The following is a 16,159-nucleotide window of genomic DNA, read 5'->3' as shown; positions in this document are numbered from 1 at the left end:
TGACCAAGCCAGGGAAGCCAGGAAAGGCTTCCAGCGAAAGCTTTGACCTGAGATCCAGAAGATGAAGACATGAAGGAAGGAAGCCAGAAAGGCCTTCACAATAGAAGTTGTCCTGGTCCTCAATGCAATCCAGCCTGCACAGACACCAGACAGTCATTACGCTGCCTCACTTGGGCTGAACATGTGAACTTCACATGGCTGATGGGATTTCACCTGTCATTTCATATATTCTGAGCATTTGTTCTGGATAAAACACTGTGATGAACATTATTGCATCCATTCCTTACGTCATCCCTGGCAAGTTAGCAGTGATATTATCTACCCACCAAAACAAATAGAGGATTGGATTTGGCTTATGGATAGTAGTTTTCTGATTCTTTGTCTGTAATGCATGTGTAATGGCTGGAGCGAGAGCAGCCATCTTGGACCAGGAGATGAAAGTACCTACTGAGGATGGCAGAAAAACAAGATAGAAGAAGCTTGAGTCGCCAGTTATCACAAAACCACCCATGAGTTAGGTAACTAAGGCACAGAGCAACATGTCCAAGGCCAATCAGCAAACGGGAGACTGTGCCAGGATGTGAGTGATTCTGAAGTCTGTGCTCCTCTCCGAGCCCAGCGCCATATCAGATCTGGAATTTGGCACCTTCACTTCAGCTTCCCAGTGGAGCAGTTCATCACTCTGAAGGCTAAAATTTTTTTCTTTAAGTCTACTCAAATCTATGTCTTTTGTTTTGAAAGTAGCCTATTCCTCACCTCCTTCTCCCCCCCCCCCCAACTCCTCCATCCCCGCTTTCCTGAAATACAGGCAATAATTTGCCCACAACTGCTTCATTAAACACCACACATACACCTTTAAATGCTTGAAGATAGTATGTGGGCACATCAATACCACTCTGCCTTCTCTTCTCCAGAAATAACAACCCCACGCCTTCCATAAAGCAAGTCTGCCCCCAGAAGCCACTGCAGCATTGCTTGGGGAATGAGAAGAGTGGACAAGGCTCCTAGCAAGGGGTCAGCTACAACTTTCCAACCACTAAGGGAAATGAAACATTTTTTGGAATCAGAGCCAAGTTTTTTCATAGCTTTTTTCCTAGTACCCTGTGATTCTTTCCGTTTGTGTCAGACTCGCATATCCTATGAACTGGGCCTTGGATTTCCCCCAAAGAATTCAACCGAGTCAGTCCCTTGGATGCAAGAAACCAAATCATTGAAAGAATTACTAAAGGATGCCACAGGTTCTCCCAATACTACTGTTTCTAAGGACAGCTTCCGGCTGACAGCCAAAAAAGCGCTAAACTCAGTGCACTTGCATTTGCACCTTGTAAATCTCATGAGCATGTGTCAGAGCTGGGTGCCAGTGTGCGGAGCTGACAGAGGCTGCCTGCCGCCATGAAATGTTCCATCCTGCCAGTCCTCGGCCTGTCAGTTGCATGGACTTTCTCTGCATGCCCCTCCCCATCCCGTGGGTCTCACAAAATCAACTGCAAAGTTTTATTTGTGGACTTGCTTACCCGAGATGGGTGGAGAATTCTGGAGGTATACAGAGTACGGAATGCACTGCTGGAAAATGCCTGCTTCGTTCCTAGCTAGAGCTTTCGTGCCATATTCTTCAATAGACTCCTATCTGGTGAGTTGGACTTAACCACACATGAATGGTGTATTAGTCAGGATTAGGCTCATTTGCAACTGACAGTAGCTTAAGCAAGATAGAAAATTATTTCTCTCATATAAATGAAATCCAGAGGGCTCATAGGGTAGCTCTGTGAACACTGGGAACTCAGGGTCTTTCTAGCTTATTTTCCTGCCATGCTGTACATGACTTCTACCTCTTGGTCCAATATGGCTGCTCTCACTCCAGCCACCACCAGCGATAGGCAAAAAACTACCCACAACCAAATCCAACCCTCTACCTGTTTGGGCAAATAATGTTTCATTGGAACACAGCCATACCCATTCATTTATGTATACTCTGTAGCTGCTGTCCAAGTTCAACAGCAGAATTGAAAACGGAGATCACATGACCCACAGAGCTGAAAATACTTACTATCTGGTTCTTTACAGAAGTATGCCAACTGCTAGTCCAGACAAAAAGAGAAAGAAGGACAAATAAGGTTACAGCAACTCAGGCCATTTCCCCAAAATAACACAGGATATCCATCCCATTGCCACACTTTAGTCTCGTGGGCATACCTAACTACAGGAAAGGCAGAGAAATGTAGTCTTAATTCCAGATGGTCATGTGCCCAGATAAAACTTCAGGTTGTATTACGAAGAAAGAAGAGGAGAGGGATTTGGAGATCAATTTGCTATGGAGAGACCCTCTTTTGGGCATCAGACTCCGGGCTGGACAGAGACAGGCTGACTGGGTTTCTTGGTCTCTACCCCAGGATCATGACTGATTTTGGCCCCTAGATGTCAATCCTCAGACAGGGGGAGAAGGCATGGAAAGTGACCTGAGTTAAGGGGAGCCCCTCCCTACACTGACTGTGGCAGAGCTCCCAGCCCAGGGCTCCATGCTCCTGTGCTCTGAGCCCCTCACCACTCACAGCTGGTGTCTGCTCACTTCATACAGAGGCCCCCCTCTGAGACAGACAATCCAAATCCACACTATCACACCAGCCACAGAAGGAAGAAGAAGCAGTAAAAAGGAGATGAGTTGGAAGACAGAGGCAGAGATAGGAAGAGATGCGAGAGACCTGAAGAAAACTTTAAGGCAGGTATAAAACTTTATTTGTAAATACAGATGTGAAAGAACTATTCATCACTTTATTCTCTTTATTAAATCTAACTCTAAAACAGCATCCTGCTGCCTGGCTGGTGTGGCTCAGTAGTTGAGCATTGACCTATGAACCAGGAGGTCACAGTTTGATTCCTAGTCAGGACACATGCCTGGGTTGTGGGCTCGATCCCCAGTAGGGGGTATGCAGGAGGCAGCCAATCAATTATTCTCTCATTGTTGATGTTTCTCTCTCTCCCTCTCCCCTCCTTTCTGAAATCAATAAAAATATATTTTAAAATAAAATAAAATAAAACACCATCCTGCTGAACTGGTCAGAAATTCACAGTAATCAGTACGGGGGACCATCTCCCAGATTGAGCAAAGGTCCCAGGAGATTCTGCAGATACCAAGTACCTAAGACACCATGGGGTCCCTTCCGGTGAGGCTGGAAGAGCCGGAGAACCGGATTTCCCAGATGTGCCACCTCCTCTGAGGTCTTGCCCTCTCCCCAGGACATGGCCACCTGTTTCCTTCCTAACACAGGAAAAACTCCAGCCACACCCCCAGAAATATACCTCTATCTCTCCACCCACTCTGCTCTTCAAGCAGTTTCTATTTTCAGCCCAATAAAAAACATCACAGTCAAGAAAATACCAAGAGTCTGACTACCTATTGGAATGGGAAATATTAAGAAAAAGAGTAAAACTTAATATTTGGTAGAGAGATATAGAGATATAGCATCTGTGTTAAACATCTGCCAAACTTAATTCTGTGTATCTCCCCTACTCTGTAGCCCATGTGCATGACTCTGTGGATACCTTTAGGTATTGACTCCAGGCTGGTTTTCTTGCTTTTGGAGGGCAGGGAGGAAAGTGGAGTGGATAGAGTAGTAAATTGGGTCCTTTGGGAAGAAGTAGACATCTTGAGCGACCCCTTGAGGTAAGTCAGGAAATAGCCTGACCTCGCTCTGATGACAACCACACCTAAATTTAAGCCTATGCTAAAGCAGTCATTGATCTTGTATTCCTTGTCAAGAGAAATTGGTGATTGCTAAGTGGCAAATATCGAGACACTGTGGATGAGTGGAGTTGGACCAAGATCTGTGGAGAGTTCCTCAGAGTAGGATTAGCAGAGTTAATATTCAGCCTACACCAAGCATGTCAAACTCAAAGGCTAACACAGACCAAATAAGCAAGGTTTAAGTTTAAGTGGGCCACAAAAAAAACAAAAGCTTCAATTTTCATAGAAACATAGGTTTATTTTGATAGAGACATGCTGAATACAAAGGACTGAAATAAATGAGCAATCATTGTGAAGTGATCCCACGTCCTGCGTGGTTCAGGGTTCAGGCTCTGGAAGAGGGGCCGCACGCAGATGAAAGAGACAAGACAAGAAACAATAATTTGGAAATTGGGGGGCCAGGCAAGCCCATCCCAAGAGTAAGGACTCCACTTGTGCTCAGGCCTTGCCATCCTTTTATTCAATTTGGGATACACCTATAGCCCTCAGGCAAGCAAGTTCCAGTAACAGATGGACTATCTTATTAGTAAGGATTTACATGACTATCTGGTGGGAAAGTTGCTTTAGCTACCATTGTCTGGACTAAAGAGTATGTGCCTAGCCCTGACCTTTGCCAGGGCTTCAAGGGTCACCAGCATTCCGGGCTCCTTGTCCACACCTCTCTGCTAGAGAAGACAATAGGCAATTTCCCACAAATCATTCATATAAAATAATAGAACATTTTAATAAAAATTAATATTTTTCCTTGAACATTAATTTACTAGACACTGAAAAACTGCATAAATTAATAAGTGTAATGCAAATAAACCTATTTTTCTTGTTCTCCAAAAGTGAAATATTTCCTGTTGCACACACCAAACAAGTCAGTCCAAGACTAATGACATGGCAATCGGCTGCTAAAATACTCGCTGCTAGTATTAGTGGAGAGAAATGGTGCACCTGTGCATAAGATGCATTCAGGGAAATGAATGCAACACAATTATAGTAATCAGTCATTAGCGAACGTTGTAGTTCATTATTAGTAATTATGTTTAACAGGATATTGTAAAAATTAAGTTACAAAATTTTTATTAAAATGTTTCTTACATACCATTATATTGGCTGGGCCACAAAGATATTTGTTGTGGGCTGCATGCAGCCCACGGGCCATGAGTTTGACATGCTTGGCCTACACACATACTCAGAAGCCTGTGCCAGCTATTAAAATACTAGAACATTGCCATGCTGGCTGGTAAACATCCACTGCAGTGAATTCCCAAGTACCACCCTAATCCCTCTCCTGCCATCTCTTCAACTTCTCCCACCATCCTGCAATGCCTTGACTCAGCAGGAAGCCTGTAGATTCTGCTCCTAGGTTAAGGCCAGTCTCCATTCTGATTGGTCAATGCCCATGTCAGACTAGTTGCTGAATATTTTTAAATTACCTTACATGAGAATGTTTTTCTTTTTGTTTTGTTTTGTTTTTTAAATCTTTATTGTTGAGAGTATTACAGATGTCCCTCTTTCCCCTCCCCCGCCCCCCATTGCCACCCTACAGGCAATTCTCACCCCACCCCAGGCCTTTGGATACTATAGGTAATGCATATTTGCATATAAGATCTTTGTTTAATCTCTTCCTGTTCCCCATCTCCCTTCTCTCTGAGAATCGTCAGTCTGTTCCATTTCCATGCCTCTGATTCTGTTGTTTTATTCACTAGTTTATTCTGTTCATCACATTTCTTATTCATTTATTTTGATTTTTGGATTCAATTGTTGATAGGTATGTATTTGTTACCATTTTGTTGTTCATATTTTTTATCTTTTTCTTCTTCTTCCTCTTCTTAAAGAATACCCTTCAACTTTTCATATAATACAGGTTTGGTGGTGATGAACTGCTTTAGCTTTTTCTTGTCTGTGAAGTGCTTTATCTGACCTTCAATTCTAAATGATAGCTTTGCTGGATAGAGTAATCTTGGTTATAGGTCCTTGCTATTCATCCCTTTGAATATTTCTTGCCACTCCCTTCTGGCCTGCATAGTTTCTGTTGAAAAATCAGCTGACAGTTGTATGGCCCCTCCCTTGTAGGTAACTAACTGCTTTTCTCTTGCTGCTTTAAGATTCTCTCTTCATCTTTAGCCCTTGGCATTTTAATTATGATGTATGTTGGTGTGGTCCTCTCTGAGTTCCTCTTGTTTGAGACTCTCTGGGCTTCCTGAACTTGTAAGTCTATTTCTTTCACTAGGTAGGGGAAGTTTTCTGTCATTCCTTCAAGTAGGCTTTCAATATCTTGCTCTTTCTCTTCTTTTGGCACCCCCATAATACAAATGTTGGTACACTTGACGTTGTCCCAGAGGCTCCTTACATTATCTTCATATTTTTGGATTCTTATTTCTTTTTGCTCTTCTGGTTGGGGATTTTTGCTTCCTCATATTTCAAATCACTGATTTGATTCTCAGAATCCTCTATTCTACTGTCGAATCCCTGTATACCACTCTTTATTTCAGTCAGTGTAAGCTTAATTTCTGACTGGTCCTTTTCCATTTGTGTGGCATTCTCACTAAGATCCTTGAAAGTCTCACTAAGTCCCTTAGAGGTTTCTAGAAGATTCTTGAGTAACTTTATAACTATGGTATTGAACTCTATATTCAGCAGTTTGCTTTCCTCCTTTTTTTTTTTTTAATCTGTGACATGTTTCTTTGTCTCTGCATTTTGGCTGCTTCCTTATGTTTCTATGTATTGGGTAGAGCAGCTATGTCTCCTTGAGTTGGTAGAGTGGCCTTGTGTATTAGGTGTCCTATAGGGCCCAGTGGCTCAGCCTCCCCAGTCACCTGAGCTGGGCACTCTAGGTGCACCCCTTTGTGGGCTGTGAGCACAGTCTTGTTGTAGTCGAGACTTGATTTCTATTGGTGTCATTGGGAGGAATTGACCTCCAGGACAATTTGCTGTGAAGAACAGCTGCTATTACAGTGGAAGAGTTGCTATGTAGGAGACACCCCTATGGAGCAGGACTTGCTTCAGTAGGGCTTTGGTGCTCACTGAGTCTGTGCCTAGAGTGTGTCACTTATGGATGTGTAGAGTTGTAATCTGGTATGGTCTGACACTGACCACTGGGTACACTGGCTCTTGGGTCTCCAGGGAGGTGCAAAGTCAGCCACTACCTGGGGCCACCCAGCAGGAGCTAAAGAAAAATCTGCAGATTCCTCCTGTTTGTATCAGTGTTGGAAGTGCCCAGACGAGACCCACCTGTGAAGCAAGGCAGGTGGGTACTGGTGCTGGCCTTAGGCCTTTTATTGATAGGTTTGGGGCTCCCTGACCCAGCTGCAGCTTGTTTGAGATTTTCAAGGACAGGCCATTTATATACAAAAGCAGCTGCAGGAAGCTTGGGTGGGGTTGTAAATTGGCTGAGGTGGGGTCTTAAGGAATCAACAGGGTAGAGCAAACAGAAATGGCTGCCAAGGGGGGAAGTCCCAGCACAGGAACAATGATCCCTGGGAGTACCTTCATCTGGGAGAAAGCCGCCCCCAAGTTCCTGCCCTGATGCCAGACAAATGTGTCCCCCAGAGCCTCACCCTGGTGCTGGAGCTCAGGAGGCAAGACCTTGTAAGTTCAGTTTATGGTGCTGGCCTTTTAAGAGGAACAGCTGGGTCTCCAGCAGCTTCTGTGTCACAGAGCTCCAATCCACACTGGTTTTTACAGCCCGTAGTTAAGGGGACTTCTTTTCCCAGCTCTGGGACCCTTGACTGGGAGTCTGGTGTGGGACTGGGATCCCTTGCTCCTCCGGGTGGCCTCCACAGAGACAATCTCCCTCCCTATTAAAAAAGTGGCCCACTGGGTGCCAGACCCGCCCGTTCTGCACCTCGGCACCTCCTACCAGCCTCAGTGTGCTTTCTTCTTAACTTCTCTAGTTGTGGGACATCCATTCTGCAAGCTTTCCGGCGGTTCTCCATGATGGTTGTTCTGTATTTTGGTTGTAATTTTGATGTGGTTGTGAGAGGTAGCGAGTACAGGCATTTATCTATGCCACCATCTTGGTTCCCCTGGAGGATGTTTGGAAGGGGAAACACGAGGCAGGGAGAGGCCTCTCTCCCAGGGTCACCATGCACAGTTGTGCAGGTTGTTCACTGCACAAGCTCTCCCTCCTGAGGAACCAAATTCCAGCAATGGCCCTGCTTGCCAAGCCATGTGCCCTGGCATGGGACTGCATTCTTCCAGAGAAAATGGAGCCTTTTTCTAACATACACTAAGGTGCTGTGCGTTCTGGCAGCCGGCTCACCTTAGAAGCTTTTTAATCATCCAGGCCCAAGTGGAAGAGCCCTGACCAAGGGTGGAGACCATAAGCTAGGAAGTTGGAACTAGATGCGAGTGGCATTTTGGAGCATAACACAACCTTAAAAACAAAACAAAACTGAAGACAGTGTGCTACTGACAACAACAGTGACCAGAAAAAAAGAAGCAGTTGGAGAAGTGATGGGATAAATTTTGTTTTCTGCCAGCTGCCTGGGAAATTATAGCTGGGTAGCAAACCCAATGTCCCACTAAAAGGCACAGAATAGAGCTCAGGAGAGGGGTCAGGGCTGAAGATGGAAACGCTGGAGTCCTGCACATTTGAAAACCTAGGAGGGCCTCTGAGGAAGAACAGAGGAACCGAAGAGCGGCTGGTTCCCTGGAGAGCAAGACAGTGGTGAAACTGGGGTGTAGCTTCATACAATTGAAAGTGCGTGAACTTTTGCACCAGCAGAATTGGATTTAAGTTTTTCGTTGCCATTCGTCACCTAGAACTCCTTGCAGACATTATTTAATTTTTTTAATTGTCAGAATAGTACCTACTTTCCAGAACTGATGAGAGAATAAGTTAAGTATGTGAACTGCCTAGCACAATGTGTGGCAAAAATCAAGTGCTCAACACCTGTGACCAGTATTGGAAATAGTTTTGCGATTATTATCAGGAGCAGACTGTGTCCGCAGCCTTGGACAATGCCTTTAGACCAGGACAAGACAAGCCAGCCAGGACATATTGAAAGGATGTATGATAAGTAACAACCTTCCCAAGATGTGTGCTAGAACTATGTTCCTTTGTCCTAGAGACAGAATGTACTATATAATTGTGATTTTGATAAATGACATGTAATATAAGCTTATCTATGAATGAGCTAGAATCACGTCTGAGCTGGGCTGGGTGTCAGGAGAGCTGAAGGCTGGAAAGAGGAATGCCACAGAGATCCTGATGAAGAAGGAAGAGCTGATGAAGCCCAGAGGCTGACGCTGCCTTGGCCAGCCCGGAGTTGAGCAGACAGATGGTAGGCAGCCAGGCCCGCCTTAGGAAACTGGCATCTGTCTGGGGGCTCTCAGGGAACAGGAGCCAAATGTGTATAGGTATGGAACCTGGAGCAAGCAGAACAGGCAGGGTGTCATTCCAGTCTGGAACTGGGGCATTGTGTCTGTGGCATCATGACTTCCCAGTAGTGCTGTCCAAGCTGCAGCAGCTTCCTGTCTTAGCCTGACTGGTCTTGAGATGCTCATTGAGCTGAATCTTGGACACTGGGTCTGCCTGGCCACCTCTCTCAATTCACACTCTCTAAAATTAACCAGAAGACTGTCATCAAAAAAATCAACCAATAACAAGTGTTGGCAAGGATATAGAGAAAAGAATCCATGTGCACTGTTGGTGGGATTGTAAATTTGCACAGCCGCTATGGAAAACAATATGAAGTTTCCCCAAAAAATTAAAAATAGAGCTGCCATTCCACCCAGCAATTTCACTTCTGGGTATTTATCTGAAGAAAACAAAAATACTAATTCAATACATAATGACCCCTATGTTTATGGCAGCATTATTTACAATAGCCAAGATATTGAAGCAATGCAGGTGTCCATTGATAGATAAATGAATAGAGAAGATGTGACATATATATGCAGTGGAATATTACTGAGCATTACAAAGAAAAATCTTGCTATTTACAACAGCATGGATGGACCTGTGGTAATATGTTAAGTGAAATAAGTCAAGTAGAGAAAGACAAATATCGTATGATTTCTCTTATATGTGAAATCTAAAAGAAAAAAAAAACCTATAGATATATACAGCAAGCTGATGGTTGCCAAATGACAAGGCTGAGGGATGGGTAAAGCTAAATAAATAAATATATGCATGCATACTGAAAAAAAAATTAACCTGGAGTCTCTTGCCTGTGTGGGTCAGGGAGTCTTTTTCATGCCCCTGGTACAACTGAAGGGGATGGTTATTTCAGACACATTCAATTAGACCAACACATATTTATTGCTGACTTCTTTATGGCAGGCACTGAGGATAAAGCAATGACAAAGTCTTCTCTAACCCATGTCTAGCCTTAGCTCCTACTGTCCCCAATTGGACTGAGCTCTACCCTTCTTCCCTTTGCATCTGCCCCCATGAACTTCAGATCTAGCCTTTCTCTAGCCTTTCAGCAATTACTCCACACTGCTTCCCTTCCCTCATCATCTCCCACTCACCACACATCTGTAAAGCTGGCTCCATCTCCCTCTAGTTTAAGCATCCTATCAGCACTATGGCTGATGTATATAATGTTTTACAGTCACAAGATGCTTCTGCATTTCTTATGTCATAGAACCCTCACCTCAATTCTGAGATAGGTAGAGCAAGCATCTTCCACTTCATTTAATAAATTTGGAAGCAGTGTTTAGACCAGAATCTCAGCATCGCATCCTGTCTCCTCAAATTCTCTAAATCCTACATGGAACTATTGTATCCTTTATAATAAAAGCCTAATATGCTAAGTGTCCAGTCGTCTGGTCATCCGTTCAACCAATCAAAGTGTAATATGCTAATGATATGCGCTAAGGTTGCTCAACCACTCGCTATGACGTGCACTGACCACCAGGGGGCAGACGTTCTGACAAGTAGGTTAGCTTGCTGATGGGTTCTGGCCTATCAGGGACTGAGCAAGATGGGCCGGACACTCCCTGGAGCCCTCCCATGGTCCCTCCCTAGTTGGCCAACCTCCTGCATCCCTCCCCGGTCCCGATCATGCATCTGTGGAATCCCTCAGCCTGGCCTGCACCCTCTTGCAATCCAGGACCCCTCAGGGAAAGTCAGAGAGCCAGTTTCAGCCCGATCCCGCAGGCCCAGCCAAAGGACCCCACTGGTGCACAAATTCATGCACCGGGCCTCTAGTTATTTTATAATTACTTATATCCCACCTACTTCAAAAAAATGTGAATATTAGATCATATTCATATCTAACAGGAGATATTTTAGTTCCTGGGTCTTTTGGATATTGGTAGTTATAAATAGAGTTTTGGAGGTACACAATGGCAATTATTTCTGCCTTATACTTAATCCCAAGTCCAATGTTTGGTCTAAAATAGCCTCCTCCTTCTCACAAGGAGTTCCCTAAGCCATCTCCTCCTCTTCATAAGTGAGCTCCTAGAATCATATCCTCTCTCCTGGGCATTTGTCACTAAATTTATCACTAAAGTTGTGCAGCTACCTTCCCCACTGACTGTAATGTCCTAGAGAGCAAGAGCCTATATGCAGTGCCTAGTACTGCGTATGGCACACAGTAATGAACTAAATTCTCCTGGTTCCATTCTTCCTAAATATTGCTTATGATCTCTTCTCTACTGAATACTTGGGGGGGAGGTGGTAGAAAAACAAACAAGCAAACATTTATTCACATTCATGTTGTTCTCCATATTTGTTTAGCTGCCTGAGTACTTCCATCCACATGATTGTGAGCCCCTAAAAGCAGGTGATACAACCCAACTGTAAAGCACTCCAAAGAACATAGTTTCACACTCTGAAAGAGGCTTAGTAAAATGTTTTTGATCCTGGTAATTAGTTGATAAAAGTAAAAGCCGTAGGACTCTGATTAATGAAGACAATTTTGTGCAAGTTTTTTCCAAATATAAGCAAAAGGACATGTACTCCCATTACCAATAATCAATCTTTCACTCTTGGGGGGTTTCCTCACTAATTAGTCTAAAACTGTAATTTAGCCTATACTTTAAGGAATGTGTCACATGAGAACACTTCTAACTTATTTTTGACCTTCCTTAAATTTAGAAACATGTGTGCCTTTGACCAGCAATTCTCCCAACTGCTATTTTCCTGATGAAGAAAAAAAAAAAAGTAATTGTTTGTCCAAAACCTAAGAAGAGAAAGCTCACAGAACATGCCCTGGCACTCAGTCTGTTTAAGCCAGTGGTCGGCAAACCGCAAGAGCCCCTTGAGTGTGGCTCTTCCACAAAGTACCACGTGCGGGCGCGCACGTACAGTGCGATTGAAACTTCGTGGCCCATGCACAGAAGTTGGTATTTTGTGGAAGAGCCACACTCAAGGGGCCAAAGAGCCACATGTGGCTCATGTGCCGCAGTTTGCCGACCACTGGTTTAAGGGCTTTGTCCAGCTCTCCTGCTCTGTTCCCTTACGCTTGCCTTCTAATGGCTATTAGAATGAGTTCATTACCAGAACTTTGAAATGGACAAAGAAATGTAAGCAGAAGTGATGTTTGTAATATCTGGGTGGAAACTTTCAGAGCCAAAATACAATTTGCTGCATTCCCTCTTCCTTCTGCCGCAGCAGGAGAAAGTTGTAGATAGATGGTGGCTACTCCATCAGTCTGAGTCCCCATATGAGGACAGCATACAGCACATCCCCTAGCCCAACTGTGATGGACATACAGAGTGAGCAAAGAATACACTTGGTGTTTTAGGTCACTAAGATTTGGCGGTTGTTTGTTACTGAAGCACAACCTGGTCCATCCAGACTGATACAATTGTCCCAAGTTAAATAACTCCTACTCAGACTTAACATGCTATATTTTACTATTGACCCCTGAATTTCCTCCTAGTGGCCTACTCTAGAGTTGACCTCAGGGGACAGCCTTTCTGATCCCTACAGATCCCATGACTCCTTATCGTTAAAATCCCTCTCCCAAATATTCTACTCAAAACATTCCACTCCTAGAAAAAGCCACTCCACTCCTTCTTTTCCAGAAGTCAGCAAACGCCTCCACTGGGGTTTGATGGAAAGGTGTGTAATTCATCACACATCCTATATTGTTCCCTCCTCCCAGCTCCCAGCCCTGAAGGATGCAGGGCTCGACAGGGCCCCCTTGCCACTGAGGGAACAGGAGTCACCCACTCGCCATGTTCTGACAGCTTGTCACATTATTTTTCCCTGTAGGGGCTCTGATCCCTCCATCTAACCCTCTTCTCAGTCCCCTGAGACCATGGGCCTCTATAGAAGGCTCCCCAGGCAATGCAAAGCAAGATTGATGCCTTACAAATGGCTGGCCATGCCCAGGAGGACTCTCGGTTCAATGCATGAAGCAGCCCATTCTTCCCCATCTTGGATTCCCACACTGGACACCAAAGTGAGAGCTTGGATCCAGGGCAGCAAGAATTCAACCTTTATTCATCTCCAAACACAAATGACTTGCCACACTCCCCTAATCTCCCTCTCCCCTAATCTCCCTGGCCCTCTCACCTCACCCCTTCAAAATCTTTCTGAAGCACCCAGGCCTTCTTGGACTAACAACATGTGATCGCTGTCCTTTGGACAGAGGAGCTGAAATCAAGAGAGGATTCAAAAAGTTTTGGGGAAAAATACTCATTTAAATATTGGCCACGGAGCATCCCATCTCCTAGTGTCACTTCCACCAATGTTCCTCTTGCACATGGCCCCAATTAAAGATGCAGTGTTTGAGGACTGCAGGCCGGGTGATGCTGCTAAAGGATCCTCAGCATTAATGCATCCCAGTTCCCTGCATGTGCAGGTAAAAGCCTGCTAAGGATTTAGGCCTATGAGTAGGGCTTTGTGGACTTCCAGAGGCTGTTAAGCACTACATATAATAATTATTTTATCTAAATTCCCTGAGAGGCACCCTGGCTGGGTAGTTCAGTTGATTAGAGTGTCATCCAGATACGCCAATATTGTGGGTATGATCCCCGGTCAAGACACATACAAGAATCAACCAGTGAATGCATAACTAAATGGAACAACAAATCAATGTCTCTCTCTCTCTCTCTCTCTCTCTCTCTCTCTCTCTCTCTCTCTCTTTCTCTCTCTCTCTCTTAAATCAATAAATTAAACTTTTAAATAAATAAATAAAAATAAATTCCCTGAGCCATAGACCAAAGCACCTCTGAAGGACAAAAAGACAACTGTAAAATTACCTAAAAATAAACACTTCTAAAGTGTTCAGAAAAAAAAAAAAATCCCGGTTGAAGGGAATTGGGAGGCCAATACCTAATCCATCAACTTATTTTTTTTTTTATCCCACATCTAGACTTTTTTTTCCCAAGGCCGCAGCCTGTCACCATGTAGTTTATCAGCCGTCACTCCATCTTGATGCTGGGTGACGTGAGATCAATGGCCTAAAACTGTTCTCAGATCTACAGAGAAATATATAACACCAGGCTCCACTGTGCCCTGGCTGGCCCAGGGTCCTAGGACTCTGAGGATGAGGCTGCTATGCAGACTGCATTTCCATTTCAAAAGTGGGCTGTGACCCACTTGGAGCAGGGAGTTCAGCCATCAGATGCAAAGGAAGCCTGAGTCAGAAACCTTCTGCATGACACAACAGTGACAATGAAGAAAAATAAAACTAGTTAATGATTAAAATTATCTCTGAAAAGGCTCTGGCTTTCTGTTTTAATTTCCTTTGAATCATGTATAACAAAACTCAAAATTTTCAGCAACATGGTTTGAGCTCTGAACTCAGTTAATCCAACCAGTTTATCTAGCTGCAGAACTCCTGTACATGGTTTGAGCAGAGATTTTTGGTTCTTTTGCTCCTTGATGAGAGCTCCTTTAGTTAACTAAAACCTCCTTTTTCCACCATGAACTCTGTAATCAAACTTAATTCTGCCTCACAGTGCCCATGAACCATAAGCAAGGTCCTAGGAGCCCAGGCTAATCCAATATCCCACACTTTCCAACCAAAGGGCTCCATAGAAATCTCCCCTGCCCCCCATACTCAAAGCTCAAATGATAAAGTAAATGCTGGCTCTCTGTCCACACCCCTCGGCCATTGCCAGCTGTGGAACAGCCCGCTCCAGCCCCACCACGACTATCTTGGACAGACACCCAACAGAAGATACACTGAGGTGACTCCAGTCTTGCTCTGGCTGGACCCAGAGAAGCATCAGCTTTCTGAGAAAAAAGAAAATCCTCCCTCCCACTCCCATCCACCTTCATTGTCCTTGGAAAAGACATCAAAGAGGAAGTGTCCAGAAGGAACTGCATTCTCCAGACTGGTGATGGCTGGAGTATCACCTACTTGCTCTTCCCACACTGCTGGCTTCAGCGCCCTCTGGCCAAAGGAGAAACAGGACTGACATCTCAGGAAACAGTCCTCTGCCTGAACCCACAGGGGGCAAGGGCCATCTCAATGCACGCCTCTTTACCCTGGATCTCTTGGGGTTCAGCTGGACCACTAACTAGCTGATCAGTACTTTGAGAGAGTTGCCCTTCCCCTCCCTCTCAGATCAAAGTCCACCAGTTCAGACTTTTTGTTCCACTTCCTTCCCCTGCTCATCTTTCACCCTCCCTTTACCCTAATGCAGCGATTTTCACCTGGTGTGCCGTGGCACACTGGTGTGCCACAATCATTTTTAAAACATGCAGCACTTGACTATTTAGTGATCAAAGGCACTGACTTCTTTCCCTTAGATTGTCAAATTTAAAAAATTACAACAGCCAGCAACAATAGCTGTCTGGTGTGAATGAATCCAAATTACACTTTTTTCTGGTCAGATCAGCAAAAACTACATTTTTTGGTGTGACAGAATTTTAGTAACTAGTTTACGTGTGCCGTGAGATGCAAAAGGTTGAAAATCACTGCCCTAGTGAGCCTATTGATTTCAGGAGTGACATCTTTCAACAGCTCCACATTGCTTGAAGGACAGATCTAGAATTCCTTAACATGGGTGTGTAAAGCACCTAGCTGCCACTCTGGCTTTCTTCACCCCTGTGCCCCTGCCCAGCCCTTCATAACACCCTCCACCCCAACCCTCAGTCCTTCGTGCCCCTGAGGCTGCTGCTCCTTCAGTAGGGCCTGCCCTGTTCATCTCCACCCTTCCTCTGCCCTCACATCCTTAGCTAATTCCCGCTCAGCCTTCAAAACTCAGCTCAGGGTCGCCTCCCCCAGAAAGTTTCTCCTAAGCACCAACACCCCCCAGCAAAAGCAGGCCCCTCTCCTCTGGGCTCACACAGGCATGCAGTACACACCTGTTCCACGGCTCTTGGGGCCTTGTGACATGTGTGTAGGCATTCCACTCTGCCAAAGACGGGCAGCCACAGCGTGGGCCTTCCTCGCAGCACTTCTCACGCAGACGGCTTCTCTTCCCTCTTCTGTCTCCCCTGTCTCGGGGCTGGCAGGCAGGGTCTCTGATCCCTTTTGTTCCTTTTATTTATTTTTTATTATTATTATTTTA

The sequence above is a fragment of the Myotis daubentonii genome, chromosome 2 (assembly GCF_963259705.1).
Source record: "Myotis daubentonii chromosome 2, mMyoDau2.1, whole genome shotgun sequence".
NCBI classification, from domain to species: domain Eukaryota; kingdom Metazoa; phylum Chordata; class Mammalia; order Chiroptera; family Vespertilionidae; genus Myotis; species Myotis daubentonii.
The sequence above is the reverse complement of the archived record's forward strand: the minus strand, read 5'-3'. Positions refer to the sequence as shown.